Genomic DNA, 20,362 nt, shown 5'->3' with positions numbered 1-20,362 from the left:
GATCCCACTTCAGCATCCCCCGTGTGCTGCCACAAGGCTTTAACACCACAGAGGTCCCTTCCCTGAGCTGCATGCAGCTGCATTGATAGGTCAAGCATTCAGTCTGATGGTTCTGCTGTTAATGTGAGATGTCAAGGGGCATGCAAGCACAATCCTTTCTTGATGCATGACAGTTCCAGCCTGTGTAGCCGTCAGGGATTTTGATTTGGCTAATTTCTTTGGGAATCTGGAAAAATCTCTGGGTGCTTTTGTATTTTTCTGAAGGCCCTCTGGAAATCCATTTGTGTAGCTAGCAAAAGTGCACATGTGGATGCAAATGGAATTCTTGTGCTTGCAGAACGATGGACTGCATGCTTGTAAGCAGACATGCTCACCAGTGCTCTAAACACAATCTAGCAACATGTAGCCCTTTCCACATTGAATTTGTTCTCAGCTGCTCCCATGTAATGCATTTCTCTTCTCTGCATATCTCTCGGCTGTGACACTGCTGCTGTTTTGGTGGATTGCTTCTTGTAATCTTTCTCTTTTTTTCAAACAGTGAACTTGTTCCTGATGTAATTACTGTGATAAAGTTCTGTGGCTTGACGGATCATCCTTAACAGCACTGTTGCTCTTGACTTCAGACAAGAGGGTATTTTATTTCAAACTTTTGTGGAAAGGGCGGTAAGCAGTAAACAGGTTTGTTTTCCCCAGCACCGTCTTCCTCTGCGTATGTCTGGCGGAGAAGATGGTCTCTGTGTCTGTCTTCCACAGCACTGAGGTTCCCTTGGGACTTCCCTGCAGCCTAGAATAACACTAATGAAGTACTGAATGGTGGACAGCATCTTCTGTAGGTGGTGAATTTAGTGTCACCCTAGTCCTCATAGGCATGTGCCCACCATGCTGATGATGGTGTCGGAGCCTGTGTTGGACTCTGCAGGACGACCTCCACCCAACCCTGAAAAGCGGTGACTCTGGGATGAAAGCGGTAATACTGTTGTGATGTTTTTCCTTGCTATAAGCAGAGCACAGCAAATTGCAATCAAAACACACTTGCTGATAAGAATGCCAAAGGAGAGTCTTGTATGTACTCGTTGCCTGAATCCTGTTTGTCAAGTGTGGGAAGGCCTAATAATGTATGATTCAATGAATTTCTGAGTAAGGGGGGTGGTAGAAACAGAAGTTTTGGCCCTGTCTGGCAGCTTCTCTCTTTTTACAATAGTCTGTGACCTATCTTGTCTTTCGCTATTTAAAAAAAAAAACCCTAACAACTACTTACTCTCTGAAACTCATTTTTACTATTTGTTTTCACAGTCTCACTTGACAACTAAAAGCTGTAGCAATTGCAGCTTTCCAGGCTCAATTGTACTGCATACTGTATGCCATAGTGCCTTGGAACAATTTACAATAAATAGAGGGATCCATGGGAAAGAGGGATAAAAACAAATGAGCTGTCAGCATGATATAGGAGCAGGGAGTTTTCTAGGTTTCTGAAGGAACCTCATTGCAATGAATTCCCAAACAAAGGGGAAAGATGGGATAAGAAAACAGCAAATAGTGACAACCTCATGATGTGTTAGAGATTTACCCACTTGAAGGAAGCATTTGGAGGACATCAGGATGTTTGGGGAGTTAATGGAGTCTGCAGGGATTATGCCACTGTGGATCTGCATGGGGCAGTGTAAGAAAGGTTTGGGTGCATGTGTGTAAGATACAGGACTGCAGGTCATTTTGGGTCAGGACAAGAACTTTCAGTGCCTTTCCTTGTGAGTCCATGAGATGCACAGTATTGTTTTTCTCTTTTGTGCTAAGTCCTTTCTTGGCCTGCAGAATGGATGTGGTCCCAGGTGTCTGTCTCTTCTGCCTGGGGAGAGGTCAGTTCCTGCTCAGCCAATGTGGCTACATGCTGCTCTTCACCACCTTGTGGGAATGTTCATGTCACCCTGCTATTCAGGAGCCTGGGCTGCCTGTGAAGCCCAGAGAGCCTCCAGAGGCCAATTTCCATTAATGCGGTCCTTTGTGACCTTGTGGACTGACCTTGATAACTCCTGCAAACCCACCTGCAGCAGGAGAAGTCAGGGGAGCCCTCTGTTTGTGTTTTTTCCATGGCATGGCTCTTCAGAGCTCAAGGACAGTAATTGAATGTAATGTCCAAACCCGTCTGCAAATCCCAGTGCTGTGAACAGGAAGCTTCAGAAGAGCTGCTTCCCTCATCTTATCTTTCACAGACAGTTACTGTGTTCTTGATGTAATTATAGTGATAAAACAATGTGACATAACTGCTGGCTTCTATCACGGTATCACTGTTGTTGACTTAAGTGACAGGGTAATAATTTTATAAGAGACCTTTTATTTTTCTTTCCCTGGCAGCCACTGGTCGTGTTTAAGCATAGGGGCTGATATCTCTGATAAGGCGTATTATGCACGTTCCATGAGTCCTAAAACTTTTTATCGGTTTTATTTATGCACTTCTCTTCCAGTGAAATTTCCATTTGTTCCTGCAGCACCCAGGCAGTGACTCTCCCCAGCTAGCACAGGAACTGGTGTTTGCACAGTTGGATTGGAACTGCAGTGGCAGCAGTCAGTCATGCTCGGTGTTTGGGAGAGGAGAGAGAGAAAAAGGCTTTTTTTTGCACAATTCCCTTGCTTTTCAGCTGTTGGTGCATTGCGGACATGCTGGTCCCCCTACTCAGCTGGAGGAGGTGTCCTTGGGATGGCTCTGATGAGAAAGCTTGGTTAAAAATGAGCCACATGAAGAGGATTAGAGTGGACTCAGACGCCTCCCTTTTTTAATATATCAAAGCCCTGACAGAGTATATATCTGTTGCTTCAACTTAGCTAGGAAGATGCAGCCCAGAGGCAGACAGTGCAGGGAAACTTTCAAGCCAATGGGAATCTAATCATATATATTTATGTCCCTGCACTCCCTTGTCTCGGCTGTACATTTATTGATGTAGTTTCACAGGAGTGCAGAGCCCTGCTGATCTATGCTGTTGTCTAATGCTGTCAACCAAATCTCACTGTGAAGCACAGAGCATTGGATAAGGAGGGACATGTGGTACTTCTGGTCCATCTTGCAGCCATCCACACTGCCTAAAAATACTTACAAGTGCAAAGCATAGATCTTCACGGCATGTGGAAAAAGTGCTGTTCTTCTCCGTAAATATTTCCAGGTGATATAACAGGGCTGTGCATAAAGTGGTGCATGTAGGCTCCTTCCAGGAGTGCTCGTGGGATCAGATCAGCTGGTAGGACTTGCTGGATGTTCCTGATATTGCCTTACCCAGCCAGCCTGGCTCTGAAGATCCCTAGGGGAGATCCCTGCGACTATGCTGCACAGATATTAGTTCCCTGTCCATTTTGGTTGGACAAGCCTAGGTGTGTAATTCTGAAAGCTGGAGGGGGATGCCCTCATAAGCTCTGTTTCACAGTGTGCAAAATTGGTTGTGCAAGACAGAGTGAAAATACGTTTTGTTTACCTGTACAGAGTTGTCAGGAAGGATGATGAACTCAGGCAATCTAGTTATAGGTAGACTGAGTGCTCGTTTGCAAGATCTTGCATATTCAGATTATTTTCCTGACTTCCTTACTTTTTTGTTCATTACAAGACAAGAGAATGTCTGGAAGAACTGATGTTTGCATTTGGTGACAATCAAATAGAGGAAGGAATCATCCAAGAATATTAATGGGCAGTGAACCTTACAGGGTGTATAGTTTGAGCTTGTCAAAATGGCTCTGTGCGGAGTTTTGACAGTCTGCAGATTTTGAAGAGAAAGAATTTTTCATCATTTTAAACCATGCCAAACTGTTCATATGAGGAATATGTTTTTTATTTGGACAGTTCAGAATTTTCTGGGCTTTGCTTATCCAAGCCGTAGAGGAGGAAGAAAAAACCTCAAACTTAGTATGAAATAATTTTTCTGTCTCTGGTTTCTCTTGGAAAACAACACCAACATGTTGGGGTGGGGTGGGTGGACAGCTGCCTGCAGAGGCAGGATGGGCTTTAAAAAATTTCTACAAGTTTTAAAAGCCATAGTTGGAAGCAAGCCCGTGGAAGGTAAGACTGTTATGCTGTCTTTCCCAGCATGAACAACTGGGAACTGGTGCGTTTGCAGAACTGTACAAGAAATCCAAAAGCAATCTTACAATAATTCTCTTCCTCTGTTGCACTGAGAAACCGCCTTCCCCATGTTTTAGCATCACATTTAGGGAAAAAGGGAGGTCTCTGGCTGGTGCAGGGGTACCAGTAGCTGTACCCCATTGCTCTGTGCTGCTGTGGAGGCTTTTCTCGTGGCAGCGTGCCGGGGGAAAGGGAGCAGCTCCCTGCCTGTGTTTGTTCATGCTGCTCGTTTGTGATACAGTTCCCTATGGCAGCCCCTAATGACAGGCTGAACAGTTGAAAGAGGCACCAGGGGTAAGAGAGGGATGTAACTGCTGTTTTAATGCTTCTTTTGTAGTCTTTTCCATCTGTATTGAAGGTGCCTCTTTAATACCAAGTGATGACTGCCCTGACTGTCACTCTCTGGGAGATATTGTGTTTAGGTGCCCTCCTGGGCTTTTCAGGCAATCAAATGGTGGCACATGGCCGTGATAAACAAATGCCTTAAAAAATTCTCTGCCTTGCTATTGAAGTGCTCATTCTGCCGGACGCGCAACCCATCACACAGTGCAGAGAGGAGAGCTTTTCACCTAGTGCTGTCATTCTTGCAGCCAGCAGCTTTTGTGTGGCTCAGAGCTGTGGTAGAGCCCCAGACAATGGAGAAAAGGATGTTTTAATAATAACCCTTTCGGCCATCGATCTGCTGCTGATGGGAACTGCCAGGAAGGGCCCTTGGGGCTTCGGGCTGGAAAAGGACCAGGTTTGTCCTGGATCATGGTTGCACAGCAACTGCTGCTCATTGGAAATGATGCTTGGCTGGGGGTGGAAGAAGCTGAGGAATGAGGAAGAGGGGCAGATCTGGGCTTGGAATGAATTAATATTGATTGTGCAGATGAGAGGGTACTGGATCTTCCCCAGTTACCGAAATGGGCCATCAAAGAAATGAGATCTGGCTTTTCCTTGTGCTGAGTTTAGCCATTGCCATTGATGAGGAGGTAGTGGGATCATTCTCAAACCTTGGGCCTGTTAACAAGCATAGGCTAAATCTTCATTAAGCTCAAAGTGATGGCTCATGATGCCAAGAGCTGGTGGGATAAGTTAGAGCTAAGACTGGGGCATTATTCCTGAGTGCACTTATCACAGCTGTTACTACCATGTAGGTGATGGATGCAGGCATTTCATGCAGCCTGGTGTGGGGACCCAGCTGTGCATTAGACCATAGACAATTACTCTTGTTGCTTTGCCCCTGGCCCATGAGCAAATATCCCCTATACCCATACCCTGCCATAGCTATAAGGCAACTGGTGAAGAACTTGGCTGCAGTGTCTAAAGTGTGAAAAACGGCACTTGAGAAGCAAGCAAGCTCTAAGGTGAGGGAGATGCTGTCTTGCCAGGTTTCACACACACCAGTGAAGTGGGAGCTGGTGACCTTCAGCCAGCCTCCGTGATGCTCCATACATGCCCAACGCAAGGCAGCCCGTGGCTGTGCTGGGACGAGCAGGGTAGCTGGAAGAAGATGGATGAGATTCCTTTTTCATTATTAACATAATCATAAAATATCTTACAAATAATATCATGTGTAGGCATTTTCATAACTAGAGACCTCAGAGAAAGATGGCTTGTGTGAGCAAGTAGGTGCTGCTAAGCATGGGGGTGCCTGGCTGGTTGGACAGGGAATAGATGGATGGAGACTTCAGGTCTGTTGTGCAAAGGAGGCCCATTAGGTGGGGACCAGCTTGGGGAAGTGTGGGTTAAGATGCTGGAACACACTAAGTGCACACAGGCAGGCTCCTCCTCCTGCCTGGGTTTTCTTCATTCAGCGTGTCACCCATTTTCTTCTCTCTTCATTTCCTCTCTCCTCATTTCCTCTTCCACAGATTAGTTATCACTGCAGCTTCCCTAGCCTCTCCCCTCCCATCATGAAGATCTGTACAAGAAAGGCCCAGAGCCCTGCAGGGATTTCTGTGCTAGTTTCATCTTTGTTTAGACCCTCGGTTCACCTAGGAGATGGGCTGTGGAAAGGACAGGACTCCTGCAGTGCTTTCTTCTGTTGGCAGCAATGGATCTCCTCTTGCTTCATTTCCCCTTCCTAAAGGAGAGATCAGCTTCAGGGCCAAGTTTTCCACTGCTGTGTATGCAATAGTTTTTAGAGTAAACCTCAACCATGTGAGTGTGTTTAATGGTTTATTGCAGCATCTGAAAAGGGATCCCATGCCTTCATCTTGTTTTCCCCTTCGAAAGTAATTCCGTTAGTACGGCCCTGCTACTGCAGGGGTCTGTGGTTCTTTGGGGGAGCTGAGGGTTGCTAGCCTATGTATCAGTTGTGTTATATATTGCAGGCACACCTATGAAGCTATGAAGACCGCAGGGATTTCATACTTCAAAAAAGTGAAATTAATTCTGATTTCAAAATAACATTTTGTTAAAGTGGAAAGGGAAAAGTTTTGCGTTCTTCTTTTGAGGCAGCTTTCATGTTTTAGGGGGAATGGAGGAGAGAGGAGGGAGTGATGGATTCAATTCAGCTAGTCCAAAGTAATATCTCATTCTTATAAATATTTCAGCTGTTCTCAGTCAGTCTGAGAGCATTATGGTTACGCCAGGTAGTTCAGACTTATAAGAGATGTAACATCAATTAATTTGCAGCCACAGTCATCTATATTATATCACCTACTTAATCACAGGCATAAGAGAGCTGCTGACCCAGGGCTCCAGCATCTTCTTTCCAGGTCAAGCAACAAGTCACTTCTAAACCTTTCAAACCACTTTCCCTTTCCCGTTGGTGTGGGGATTATCTTATCTGACAGCTCTTTGCTGCAAGATCTTGTTTTTATTCCTGGTAAGTGAACTCCATGATGCCAAAAGAATTGCAGTGTCTGTTCTTGTGCTTTTCATCAATTCTTGTTTTAAAAACGAATAAATAAAAATAAGCCTCTCTGTAGAACCAGTTTTGGTAGGTAGGTAACAGGTGGAGGAGCTCAGCTCTTCTGTCCTTGGGTGAAGTGGTGGTGTCTGGGAGCTGGGCAGAGCGTCGTTTGGAGATGATGTGGTTGATGAGTGTATGTTCTGGGAAGACTGATGTGTATCGTGCCAGAGAGAGCCCAAAACAAGGAGCACTGTATTGAACTCTTACAGATCTTCAAGTGAGTCTTCGGCACTGTGAAGCGTCGTCACTTCAGTACTCCTTCAGGACTTCAACTAGACACTTGCTCTAAGCTATAAACATGAGAGCTACTGTGTGTGCCAAGGGCCACATTCTCAGATGCAGATCTGAACATGTTCAAAAGAGATGGGCTCTTCCAAAGAGGCTGGACTACTCTGTGTCTGTCCCTGCATGAACACAAGAGGAGACACTTGTTTTAGTAGGGTGTTTTGCTGGGCTTTTTGGACTGGTGGATTAGCTGCTCCTGGTATCCCCAGGGAAAGGCAGATAGGATGGAGTCATCTGGCAGCAGAGACCTGTCTGCAATCCACAACCTGATCTAGGCCACACTCTGAAATGCTGCAGGGCACTGTATTTTATTTGCTTTCTCCTGCATTGAATGCAGGAATGTGTTTGGTTAAAGGATGCCTCCCAGGGAAAATTCCAAGTGTCTTCCAAGTATGAAGTCGAAGGCATCAAAAAGAAAAAAACAACCCACAAAAAATACCCACCTGTGCTTTCTTCCAGTTCCTCTTTGTTGCAAATGTATGCTTGATTTCCCATTTGGGTTCATCTGGCTTTATCTTTCAGTTGCTGTTGGTTCTCACTATGCCTTTCTGTGTGTACGCAGATAGCTCTCTAATATTTGAGGTCGTTGCTGCTGGAAGTTGCTAAGTTGGTATTCTCCACAACTATCATTTCTGATAAAGTGAATTGAGCTCCTCTTAGTCCCTCACAGCAAGGCGTTTTCCCTACTGCATCTGGTGGTTTTTGTAATTCTCTCCAGCACCATCTCTAAGTGCTTCTTAGCAACGTTTGAAAAACGTATTTGTGAAAGCTGTTATCAGCACACTAGCATCGGTCTTATTCGTGCAGTCTGAAGTTACAAGCCACCTTCTCCATCCCTTTGCATGCAACTACAGACTGTATTAGACACTACTGACTATATGCTTCTATGGGAGCTCACAGTCAGTTTCTTTTTATCAGGAAAGAACTCCTCTTTTTGTACGTGTGTGCATTCTTGTTCTCACTGCACAGAGACTCCCTCACACTTCCCTGCAGCTTTCCACCCACAACTGGTAGGTTTGTTTGTTCCCTGATGCATACCTCTGTGTTTGGTTTGCGCAGGTCCAGCATACCAGGAGGTCTGCAAAGCTCTGTGGGACCTCCTGCTGAATTGCTATATGCTGCTCCGCCACCTTTTGTGTTGCCTGCAAATCTTAGTGGCAGGGATTTTGTGCTGCCTTGCTGAACAGCACTGGAAAGACTGACTGGCATCGGGCAATACCTGTACCCCTGTAACCCCACTGAAACCGGCCTTTTCGGGTGCTGATTTACCCACACTTCCGTCTGTCAAGTTTTATGATTTCAGTGATTTATTCCTTCCTCCTTTCTCAGTCCCAGATTGGTGGCTATAGCAATTGTGGAGAAAACAAGAAGTGGGGTGAGAAAGGCTGGGTAATCGGAGGGAAAAGTGGGGAATGGCGAAAATGCCAGGTTTGCAGGTACCAGGCACAAATATGTGCGTATGTATGTGTACATGTTACAATACAGAGGAGAAAAGCCTGAAGTCTCCTTTAGCACAGCCTGTAATCCTATTAGAAGGATTACTCTGTTGTCCTAGGCTATCTGATCGTGGTAAGAACTCATTTAGGTCAGCTGTTTAGGAAATTTACACACACAAGGAAAAAAATTAAATAAGCCTCTTGCTCTATTTCATAGGGATCGACAAGCTCCTTTCAGACTTTCTCTGTGCTACTGATTACATCCCTGCGCTTGTAGTTTCTCTGCATCCCTCTTAAACCCTCATGTAAATGACTTGCTTTCAGGTTTTTACTTCTAACAGCAGATGTTGGATAGACAGCATGATAGCTAGACCCCAGGTATTTCTGGACCTTGAAAGGATTAGAATTTTGAACAGTAATGTACTTTGGGTTTTGCTCTCCCTCTGTGCATGTACGCACATTATAACTTCGAGAACAAGGGTACAGGCAATCCTGATTTCTGGGCAGAACTTAATGAAAGCTAAATCTGGTCTGGTAGGGCCCGAATCAGTTTTATCCATGGCCTGCTCATTATCAGCAATGTTATAATTTAATTTAAAGCCTCTGTATTTAGAAGGTCAGTGAAGCACTCCAATGATTTCGTTTGTGGAGAGAGAAAACATGGTAGCAGTCAGTTCAAGTGCCTGTCTCCCTTGGTGCTCCAGCAAAGCCAGTATTAAACAGAGGAGAACTTAAGACAAGCAACCAAACAAAGTAGCTGGATGTGGAAACATAATTATGCAGCCAGGTAGGAGGCCCTTCATGTTAGGAAAAGTGTGGTGGGAGCCTTCACCTCCCGAACTGGAGTAACGCCATGGCTGTCCTGAGCTTTGCAGTGTATTTGACAGCCCCTGCCCCCCCAAATGTTTGCTGCAGAGCTGGGAGGGAAATGTGCATCAAAATCTCACCTTTTGCTGCCAAAACACAGCCCGCTCACGAAGGACTCCACTCTGGTTGTTGGCAGGGCTGAGTCTACAACAGGCAGTTGAGCTGCTTCTTTCCATCCAGAAGGAAATGCTGTCAATGCACACACATAAAGGTGTGAATCCCTGTTTTCACATGGCATTTTGGGAAACTAAACTCTCCAGCATCTCCGATCAGAGGAATCTACCTGCAGTCTAACAGCACTTTGAGGAGATCCACACTTTTGTACCTGTCCAGGAGGTCCACATGTCTGGCAGCCCAGTGCGGATCTTGTCTACCCAAGCTGCTGTAATCCCAGCCGTTTCTGCAGGAAGCAACCTGATCAACAGTGCAACATGTGTTTATGAGGTGGGGACCCTTCCAGAAAACATCAGACATAGTGTGAATGTGCTACGGTGGATTGAACAGCTGGTCTGGTATATACAGGCTATGTCTGTAGTAACCCCTCTCCTCCTCGAGCACCTTGCCTCTCTGTGTCCCTCAGCACATGGATCTCATTGAGTGAGCTGGAGCATTGCCCAAAGTCTTTTCCTCCTCTTCTTCCATGCTGGGATCTGAGTAGCAGCCAGGTTGAGATTTTGTCAAGGTTGCTCTTTCATTACACTGGCATAGGGCCCTGGGGTAGAAGAGTGCTTGGTAAGGGGGAAGTGAAACACTTCTATGAGCATGGAAGTCAAGGTACTCGTGTGCATTGGTAGGCTTTCTTCACCGAGAGATGTCAGATCATGGTCGCAGGTATTTCTCATTTGTACTGACAAGCAGGGCCCTTCTGGAGAGCCCTTAAGGCATGTTGGTACACAGGATTTGCAGGGGGAGGGGTGGCCTCCTCCATCCCACCATGTATTTTCCTTTGTTAAGGCCTATGGACTGTTGGATATCTGGGAGATTCTTACACCATCCTTGGTCTTGCTTTTCCCTCCAAGCTAGGACAGCAGTCTTTTACCCTTTACTTCACCTCCTCACCTGGCTCTCCTTTGCTGGATGTATTCTGGTTCTAGGGTACATTAGATGATCCTTGTTAATTCATGCCCAGCCAACATTTCTTCTTTCAGCTAACCAGACTGCTTGCTTTAAGAGTGGAGGTTCTTACTGCCAGATACCTGCTCCCTCCTCTGTGTTTCCAGTGGAGTGCTGGTGACATCCAGTGTCTAGCTGGGCTTATCACTGGCACACGTGTGTGTCCTACGCTGATATCCCCAGGGGATGCTATAGATCTAAAGACTTGTTTTCCCCCCAGCTAGTCTGCATTTGAATGAGGAATCATGCACCATGTCGGAGGTGTTTGTGACATCTGTAATTCACACATGAAGAAGAAGGAACCTTTGAGGCCAGAGTTCCTAGGAAAAGCTGCCTTTAAAAGGAGAGGCAACTGTGTGCAAAGAGAAACAAGAACTGAGAAACAAATCACGGCTTCCATTGGAGATAATGAGAATCTCAGATAGCAACACAACGTGCAACTTACTGAGGCCAGAGCGGTCCTCTCTCTCCGTTCCCCAGGGAGGCTTAGCGGTTTGTAATACTCACAGGGTCACTGCTTCCTTTCCCTCTCTGAAAGCAACACTGGCTGTGCAGGAAAAAGGCTGGAAAAAGATGCAGAAGAAATGCCAAGGGCCAGTGGCACAGGCAGCTCCTCCGCTTGCTGCTTTGTCGCTGCCTGGGGTGCATGCAGAGGGACTCACGTTTCTCAGGCTGGCAGGGAAGGAGGCAAGTCCCCATAGACCAGATGCTGAGTTCTCAGTTGGGACTGACACTGGCAAGAAGGACTTTGCTGAAGCACTGATGGTGGGAGGTCTGTTACAAGCTTGTCCCAAGTACTGCATAGGCACAGCACAGGCTAAAGGCATTATTTACCCTCATCCCCATTTTCCACCCTGTTTAATTAACTGGGGCAAACACAGTCTGTGCCTCTAAGATTTCCTGTCATGGAGATTCCTGAAGCTGTAGAGTCGTTCCCTGAGACTAAATAGAAGCCCTGATTGCTTGGGTCATTAAATACAGGACAAAGCACAGGAGAGTGATCTGTCACTGGTGGGCTAGGAGAGAGAGCAAATGGACCTTCCTGTCCCTAAATGCTGTGATTTCCTTCACTCCTCATTTCCTTTATGAGATTCAGCCCTGAAAGTAGTTGCTGCTCCTGCAGCTGTGTGCCCAACCCTGGGGGAAGAACATACTGTTGCTCTTGTTCCCGGCATCCTCTCTCCCGTTTCACACATCGTATTACAAAATAGTCCTTCCTCAGCAGGGCGCAGGAGTCTCAGTTTGGTGTGGGTGCAAGAGAAACCTCTGAAGGTCAGCTTTATACTTCAGCACTTTACAGATATTTGGACTACAAACGGCGGGACTAGGCATTAAAGAAACAGAACTTTGCTGCATGTTAATGAACTTGGGATGGAGTCTGCCTCTCCTTACTTTGAAGAAAACTTGAGATGAAGCCAAGTGTTTTGATCTCTGAGGGGATGAAGGGGCCCTGGACTAAGCTGCCAAAGCCACTTATTGCGGGACCTGTTCTGTAACTTCACCTCCCATGTGGTCCTGTTTTCCCTGACCCCTTCTGGTGCAAGAAGTCCAGAGGAGTAACGTGGTTAGCCTGCTCAAGGCCAGAGGCAGCTAACTCCCAACAGGATGCTTTCCCCGTCATCTAGCTCTGATGATCTTAGTTTATACTGTTTGTTTTCTTTAACTGAATATTTTATAAATTAACATGATTTCTGCATAGTGTTTGTCTTTCTCTCTGTGAGCCTTTATGACCAAGATAGCCTGGAGTAGGCTAATTAAAACACCAAACCATGACTGTGTCCCTAGCCAAGGAGTAAGAAGACCATATAATGGATGTGATGCTGATATAGATCTGGGAGCTGGTGAAGCAGAGCACCAGAGGATCTGTCTGTGCCCATCAGTCTTACTTAAGAAGCCTTTTCTATTCATTGCTGTTGAGGCCTGTGTCTGCCTTAAGTGGATGCTAAGATTAGGAGCCTCTGGGTGAACATCATCCTTCCAGATACCAGTGCTGCCAACGATGCAGTCAGGTACTTCTGCAGACTTCAGTGGAAAGCTCCCAGAATGCAGAGGCAAAGCTGTGCACCGTTATGGCCTGGAAGGGCTTTTCCTCTGCACTTTATTGGTGAGCACTGCCTTGAGAAGCAGCTGAAGTTGTCTTCCCGGCCCCTTAGGATGGATAGGTGTAAATGACATGTTCATGCTTATCTCACTAACTAGAGACAAGGCTGAACTGCAGCTTTTCTAACCCTAGGTGCATTGAGGAGCCAGGGAGAGAGCTGCCATTGCGGCAGCTGGAGGCGTAGGAGTTAAGTCTCCTATGTTCAGCTCTAAGGCAGTCTTAAGGGGACTTTTCAGAAGGCTGCCTCCTTCCTTTACAGGCCTTTTTTCACTATTGTTCTTTCAAGATAAAGAACTTGGCTCTGTAAAGGAGTAAGCCAAGCACTGTTTTATTGCTACCAGCTGAATAGTAAAAAGCCAAGCATAACCCATTTGCTGTTGTGCAGTGGTTAAAATCCAGCTCAGTACTTTGCATTCCAAGACATTCTGCCTCATCCTTTTTCACAGATTCCCTTGCAAGCAGTAAAAATATCTTGCAAACAACTTACGCCCAACCACAAAGCCCCCGTGTAAATATGCTGGTGCTCAATTACAGAGAGGAAGCAATTGCACAACAGCAGCTATAGGAATCCTTGTTTAATTTAAATGAGGTAATCGCTTTCCGTGTCTGTAAAGGCACTCTAATGTTAACCTCAGACTTGCAAGCTGGTTATCTGCACAAACAAATTCAGATCATAGCCAGGCTGGTGTTAATGCCTTAGGTCTTAACTGAACAAAAGCCTCCTCTGGGCATGGTCTTTTTAAATGTTTATATATATAAACCTGTGCTTATTTATGTCTGCAAGTATCTGGCTCCTCGACTGCATAACCAGACACAGGGTCCAGAGTTGGTGGGTATCAAAGCTTGTTGGATGAAGTAGTTCTCCACCTACCTGTCTGTGATCATCTTTACCTCTACAGCCCATGTTCCTGTGCTGAACCTTGTCATTTTGCAGCAAGCACCTTCCTCTGTAAGGGCAGCAAGGCATGCTCTGTATTTACACTTGCATGGAGAGGATGGACAAACTGGGGGTCTGGAGGAGGCTGGAAGCAGAGGCTCTGCAGGGAAGCAAGGAGACACTGCTGGGACAAATGTCCTGAGCCTAATTCCTGCAAAGCTGTAGGCTTAGAACGAGAGAGGCCAACCAGAGCTGTGATGGATGAACAGTTGCCTGAGAATTAGGGCAGTTTAAGCTTGTTCTTCCCCTCCACAGTGTCCTTAAGGTCTCTCCTGAAGACCCTTAACATAGATTGATGTGTACAAATCCTTTCTCTCACATTGCCCTCTCTTCTCATTTGGCTTAATTTCTAGTACAGATCTGGCTCCCCATTCTATTTTCTATTTACCAGGAGTGACTATAAGTGAATCTCCTTGTAAGATCAGCAAATGCAGTCCACTTTCCTGCTTATCCTTTCCTTCAACAATTTTTGTACTGCGGTTTGAGCTGAGCTTTTATTACTTCTGACAGCTAGGGTTATGGTCTCTGCAGAATGGCTTCCCTAACACCTGTAAGCACTCTGCCAAAATCGGTGTTAGCTGGTCTCAGATTTAGCAGCCTCCAGTTCCAGACACAGATTTTCAGTATCCCTGGCCCAACACTCGTTCCTGCCGTAGCTCACCTAGTCAGCATCAGAAGCAACTTAACACTCATCTCATTGTCTCAATCTGACCCCACTCTCTGCCTTTAAAAATGAACAAAGCAGTAATCTTCTGTCACCAGTGCTGCCACCCACAAGTGAGGCTAATGGTAGGAGAATAAGATCACCAGGCTGTTTTCTGTCATTTTTTCCACATGAGGGACTTGAATTGCATTTCTAGTTTTATAATTCATGTAAAACAAAGAGGAAGAGCTGGAAGTGTGGCTCTAAATAGCGAAACAGCAGTTCAGAACCCAGCAAGATGCATTTCTAATTGTCGTTCTTCTTGCAGGGACCATGAGAGCTGGCAGGACAGGGCTTAGAGGGTTAGCTCCCTTCTCTGCTTGGAATGGAGGTAGTCAGGGTGTCTCTACGGGGTGTATGGAGATGACAACTGCTGAACCCTTCAGACCGTTTTCCACCCTAAGGTTTTGGCTGTAGCTGCAGCAAGTAAGGGTTAAAGCTGTTGGTGAGATCCCAAGCTCTTCGGTGTTCACCACTTCCTAATGCAGACCAGGAAACTTTTGGCAATCTTGCTGTGGTGCTGTCATTAGCATACATTCATTTCAAATTAATTAAAAGCGAAGATGAGATTCCCAAACTCATTTAACTTCTTAAGCTTTGTCCTCCAGTGATTGATAGTGGAAAAACAGCTGGGGACCCAACGTGTCCTTTAGAAGGGGATGAAATGCAGTTAATCCTGGTTATATCAAAGGGAGCGGAAATGAAAAGTAAATTCCTATTTGAAAAGAGGTTTTTTTCCCCTGTGCATTTTCCCCACTGTGTTTTTCCACACAGTACCTTCTTGTCCAGGAAGGTTGGAAGATATTTGTAGCCCTGATTATTTAAATATTAATCTGTACTTTAGGATTCGTTTGTGTGTGTGAAAGAGGAAGACAAATGCAATGGAAATCTTACAAATGTACTTTCTATCCACTGTACAGAGCTGCTTCGGAGTGTGCAGTGATGTGAGTCAAAGCCAGAGATCTTATACGCTCTGACAGGACTAGTCTATTATGGGTTTCAGAAGTACTAACCTGCAGCAGCCCCACAATATTAGGTGAGGTATGTGGGACCGAAGTTTGCCTAAAATCTATTCATTATGGTTCCTAACCTGGAAAAATTCCCTTGCTGAGCTGATAGTCTTTGCAGAAGTGGTATCTGTGTTACATAAGGGAGGGTGTTTCATACATAAAGACGTCAGGATGAGAGGGTGGGCTCCCAAGGTGCTGGCTCTGAAGAAGGAGGTGTAGGCACACTTTATTTTGTAAGTGAAATGTGTGAGTTGAGAGTTATGTAAATCTAGAGTAAAACTCTGTTCTTTCCCTCTCCAAATAACCCTCCGTAGCTAGTTATTATTTTGAAGCAATTTTGCTCTCTGATGATTCAGTGAGGGAAGCTGCTGAAACAAAACAGAAGTAAATTGCAGAATAGTTAATACTGCAGAACAGCATAGGAGGCACACATCATCTTTAGTTTTTGGGTCTCAGTCCTCGCTCGGCAGTTAACCCTCACCAAGCCAGGGCAGAATATCTATGAACTAGCTGAATATGGAGGACATGTAATAAACCACTTGCAAAGAAGCTCCAGTCCAAGAAGTAAAAATTCATAAACAAGCTAGTTGACAACATTTGAATAATGAATAAATAGCAGAGAGAGGACAATTAATGTCAAGGAGGAACGGGCAAATTTTTTCACTACGCCTTTATTCATCTTCCCTTAACTGGTATTTTCCACTAAGGTAGGATGTGAGGCTGGAGAGCCAAAGACCGTGGACCTGAGATTTGGGATGTCCTAGTGGAAGTGGTTTTGGGGGCAAGCAGTTGAACTAAGTCAGGCAGAGCAAGAGGGTGTTGCTCTGGCAGCATTGGCCTTGTGCCATAAGATGCAATGGAGCCTTACTGAAGGTTTGTATGAGGAAGTTTTCGTAGCACCTGCCCACAATCTGCTCAGCTACATCCCACAGAAATCTCACGCGTTCACACATAGCTTTTGTGGGTTTGCAGTTCTTCTAAGTAGACATGAATGATGGGAGGGAACGAGTGTTTCCTCAGAGAGCAGCAAGTTAATTAATGAATCCAAAGCACATTACTATAGCAATGAGCTGATGTATTAGAAGTCACTTCAAACCAGTGACTGAAGGTCATATCGATGTGCCATGGACCTTGCATATACACACACAGTTTTCCCCATCTTCAGTAAACATGGTATGTCCTTAGCTGAAATTGGAATTCAGACCTTTCAAATGAGTGGGCATAGAAACCATACTCCTGAAGTGTTTGAAATAAACCTGCAGCTCCTGCATGTCTGAGCTGCGCATCTAAATATGTTTTGGTGAGGCCTCTGGGGCTTTTGAGAAGCCTTTCCAAATGGATATGAGTCATATACCACTTAATCATTTAGATACTGATGAAGATTGTTTGTTTGTGAGTTCTACCCCTTTTTCTGTAAATTGAGTTGGCTTTTTTTTTGGAAAAGCAAGTGTTGGCTTTTCTGTGAGATGTAACTGGTCTGCAGCTCCTAGTTAAAACCAAGCTGTTCTTCCTTGTATCTGTATCACTGAGAATCGCCAGTAAGCAATGTTTCCTGCGATGGAAGTGCCTTCCATGTAAGACAAGAAGTCATGAGGTGTAGGGAGACGGAGAGGAAAGGGAAAAGTAGAGAGGAAGCATGTCCTAATTTTGGCTGGTAAATGGATTTCTGTATTTGTTTGAATGAGAGCATAAATCTGCTGTTCAGACTCACTATTTCACTAGTTTAACGGCACCATCCTCCTCCTGCTCAGCTGTTGCATGTTGCTGAGGGAGTTGGGGAGGTTTACAGGCGTTACATCTCCTTTCAATATTTGTATTTCATTCTGCCCCATTTATGATATTTTCCTTTGAAATAGTTATTTCCACTGTGTAGGCTTTTGCTTTTGCTTTCTCTGTTTAACAAACATTAATTTTACATTCTCGCTGAATCCTGTGGATAATGGCAGTCCACCTGAAATCTGAGGTGACTTGAAAATTGCATTAATGAGTAGTTGCCTTTCTTTTACCTATGCAGCTAGAACTTCCAGACAGTTTCTTGAGACCAGGTATAGCACGGTGCCTGATTCTACTTAATTCAAACAAAAGTAGACTCCTTTTGTAAATCTAAAGGGCATTTGGAAGTATTCCTGAAATGTAAGGAGGAAGAGATGAAACTAAAACCTAGATTTCTGGATGAGGTAGGTTGAATTGGGAATGTGCTGGAGAAGGGGGAGGAAGCAAAGCAGCAGTGCCAAAAGGCAGTGGGGTCACCTCAAAAACTGGCAGCTGGTCTCCTTCCAGAGGCTTCTCCAGAAGGCAGGACTTCAGGGGAATAAAAAACACAGTAGCCACACTGCAATTAGAAGGAATCCTGCAAACCTGCTAGAGGCTCTATGTATGATGTGCATCACATGTCTTGATTTTCACCCCTTGTGACTAAGGCTTGCCATACTGAGGTTTTCATCTCTTGGGATGAAGCCACCTGCACTTTTAGACCTTCAGGACCTTTTGTACCTTTTCTCTTTGATTTGATTCCATCTTGTCTTTATAGCAGCCTTTGATTTCCCAAGTGAATTAAAGTTCCAAATGTCATATATCTGAGGATTGGCGTAAAAGGGGGTTTAAAAGGACTTATTTTTGAGCAGTAGGAACCACATGCATCCAGCATTGAACAGCTCCCAGATGTTGCAGCTTCATTTAATTGCTGAAATCAGAGATGTTGGGAATGGGAAAGTCTGATCTCCTAAACTGAAAGGCATAGGACAACATTTGCTCATCCCGTGGAGATGCTGCCAGAAGTCTGTCTCTGATTAGCAATGTTAGTGGAGTATTAACATAAGCCACGCCAGCAAGGGAAACTGTAGAACACATTATCATCAGGAGAGCCAGCTGTGTAAAGGCGTGTAAAGATGATGATATATGTAGTTTGTGACTTGGGAAGCTGACTGCTGAACAGCTCCATCCCTTAATCCAGAAAGAGCAGAGCAGGGATGGACATGCCAGCCTGCTGTTCTCCGTGATATTGTACCAAAGAGGGATGGAGCAGGGAAAGAGTAGAACAGATGTTGCCTTCATAGGAGCAGGGAGATGAAGGGGACTTCCCAGCTGAGTCAAGACTTTTGCTGTCACAGTCTGAATACTTTTGGCCCAGCTCAATTTTTCAGCTGTTTCGGATCTTGCTTTTTCAACCTCTGTGGAAGATTGATCTAGGGTCTAAATATTGTGATGGCTCTGATTTCCACTCTGAACATCTCAAGAGGTACTTTGTACTATTTGTTGTTGTTTTGTGGGGTTTTTTTCCCCTTGACTCAGAGTCTATGAATAGTCTGGTCTGAGAGTGAGGCTCAGTGATGTTGTAAAGCTACTCATTTGCTGTACTGCCTTGGATTCCTCATATTCAAATGTCAGCCATACAAGTCCTAGAATTCCTCATGTTTGCCCCATCACATCTTTCATGATGTCAGTATTGCAGGTGACAGAATTCTGTTTCTCTAAGTTTGTGCTTGAAATCCAGAGCCTTCAAGTGGGCAAATTTGGTACATCAGCTCCTGAATTTCTGAATTGTGGGCCTTTCTGCTCTGCCATGTGAAGAAAGCAGTGAGCTCTAGATCAGTAACACACAGAACTCTGGAGCAAAATGCTTTAATGTGACAGGACCAACAGGCACTTTGAAAGACAGTGGTAAATCCTACTGACATGAGCTTGTTTGCATAGTTTCCTGATGGAGATACACATTTCACCCAATGACCTTTTTGACATTTTCCTGGTTTCCCTCCTGCAGGAGCACTTCAGCAGTAAAGTGCCATACTCTGCTGAACAAACTTGGCATCTCGTCAAGCTGACTTATTTGGTATGTATTTACACTTGTAGACTTTAGTACTCTCCTGGCAATTGAGCTTCCTTCCTGCCTACATAAATATGATTTCATTATTAGCTTTGTTTAGTTGTTGTTCTGCATCTGTGTGCTTTGCTTTCCAAAGCTGCCAAAGAGAATTGCAGGTGTCAATCGCGATTTATGCCGAAAGCACCCTGAACTCTCTACCCTACCTGCCAACTCTAATAATGAGCAGCACTTTGGACCTCTTACCTAAAGCAAACCATAAGAACTCACCCCAATAACTTTTTACATTGAGGACCCCGTAACTTCTGTTAGAGCCATGGCCTGTGTTTTTGTTTGTTTTTACTTTTAAAAAAAGTATTCAGTTTTTCTCAAAGGTACTGCTCTGTCTTTTCCCTCTTGTACTCAGACCTGTAATGTTTACTCAATACACAGTCTAAGCCAGAGAAGGTGCCTTTGCACAAAGGGTCCCAAAGTACATGGGATTCATCTTGTCTAAGTTCTTGCGAAGTGCAAGGGAAGGTGCTACAAGCATGATCTGGACAGGAAATAAAGATCTTATTCCCACTATAAATGCTATTTGAGCAATTTACAATTTGAGGTCATACAGTTGCTCATAGCACTGTATTAGCCCTCCAAGGGTGTTAGCGGTCTGAGCTCACACTGACAGCAGTGGGCGCCCATGTTGATCAGGTGTTGTGGGTGCAGGTGATGACTTTCCAAATGCCTCCTAGGAAGACAGGGTAACTTCCACTTAGGGGAAAATGAAGAGCGAGTGGTTGGAGCTCCACTTTTTTCCACTCTAGGCACTGCTTGGCTGTTTCTGGTATAGGTACTGCCAAGATCTGACAGGAGCTGGCTTTGGCACTTCAACAAAGAGGCAGATGAGCTGCAAGTACACAACCTTCCACAGTTCTGGGTTAAACCAGCTGTTGTGCCTTTAGAGAGGAAGGAGGCAGTTTCTGCAATTCCTGTTTACTGGAAACTAACCGTAAGGCTCCTCTGAGCCCCTACGTCATTCATTCATGTAACATTTTCTGGTTGAAAGAAGATGTGTTTGTATGTTCTGGACTGAGGATGCACTGAAGATGT

This window comes from Opisthocomus hoazin, chromosome 10, assembly GCF_030867145.1.
Source record: "Opisthocomus hoazin isolate bOpiHoa1 chromosome 10, bOpiHoa1.hap1, whole genome shotgun sequence".
Taxonomy (NCBI): domain Eukaryota; kingdom Metazoa; phylum Chordata; class Aves; order Opisthocomiformes; family Opisthocomidae; genus Opisthocomus; species Opisthocomus hoazin.
This window is presented reverse-complemented; position numbering follows the sequence as displayed.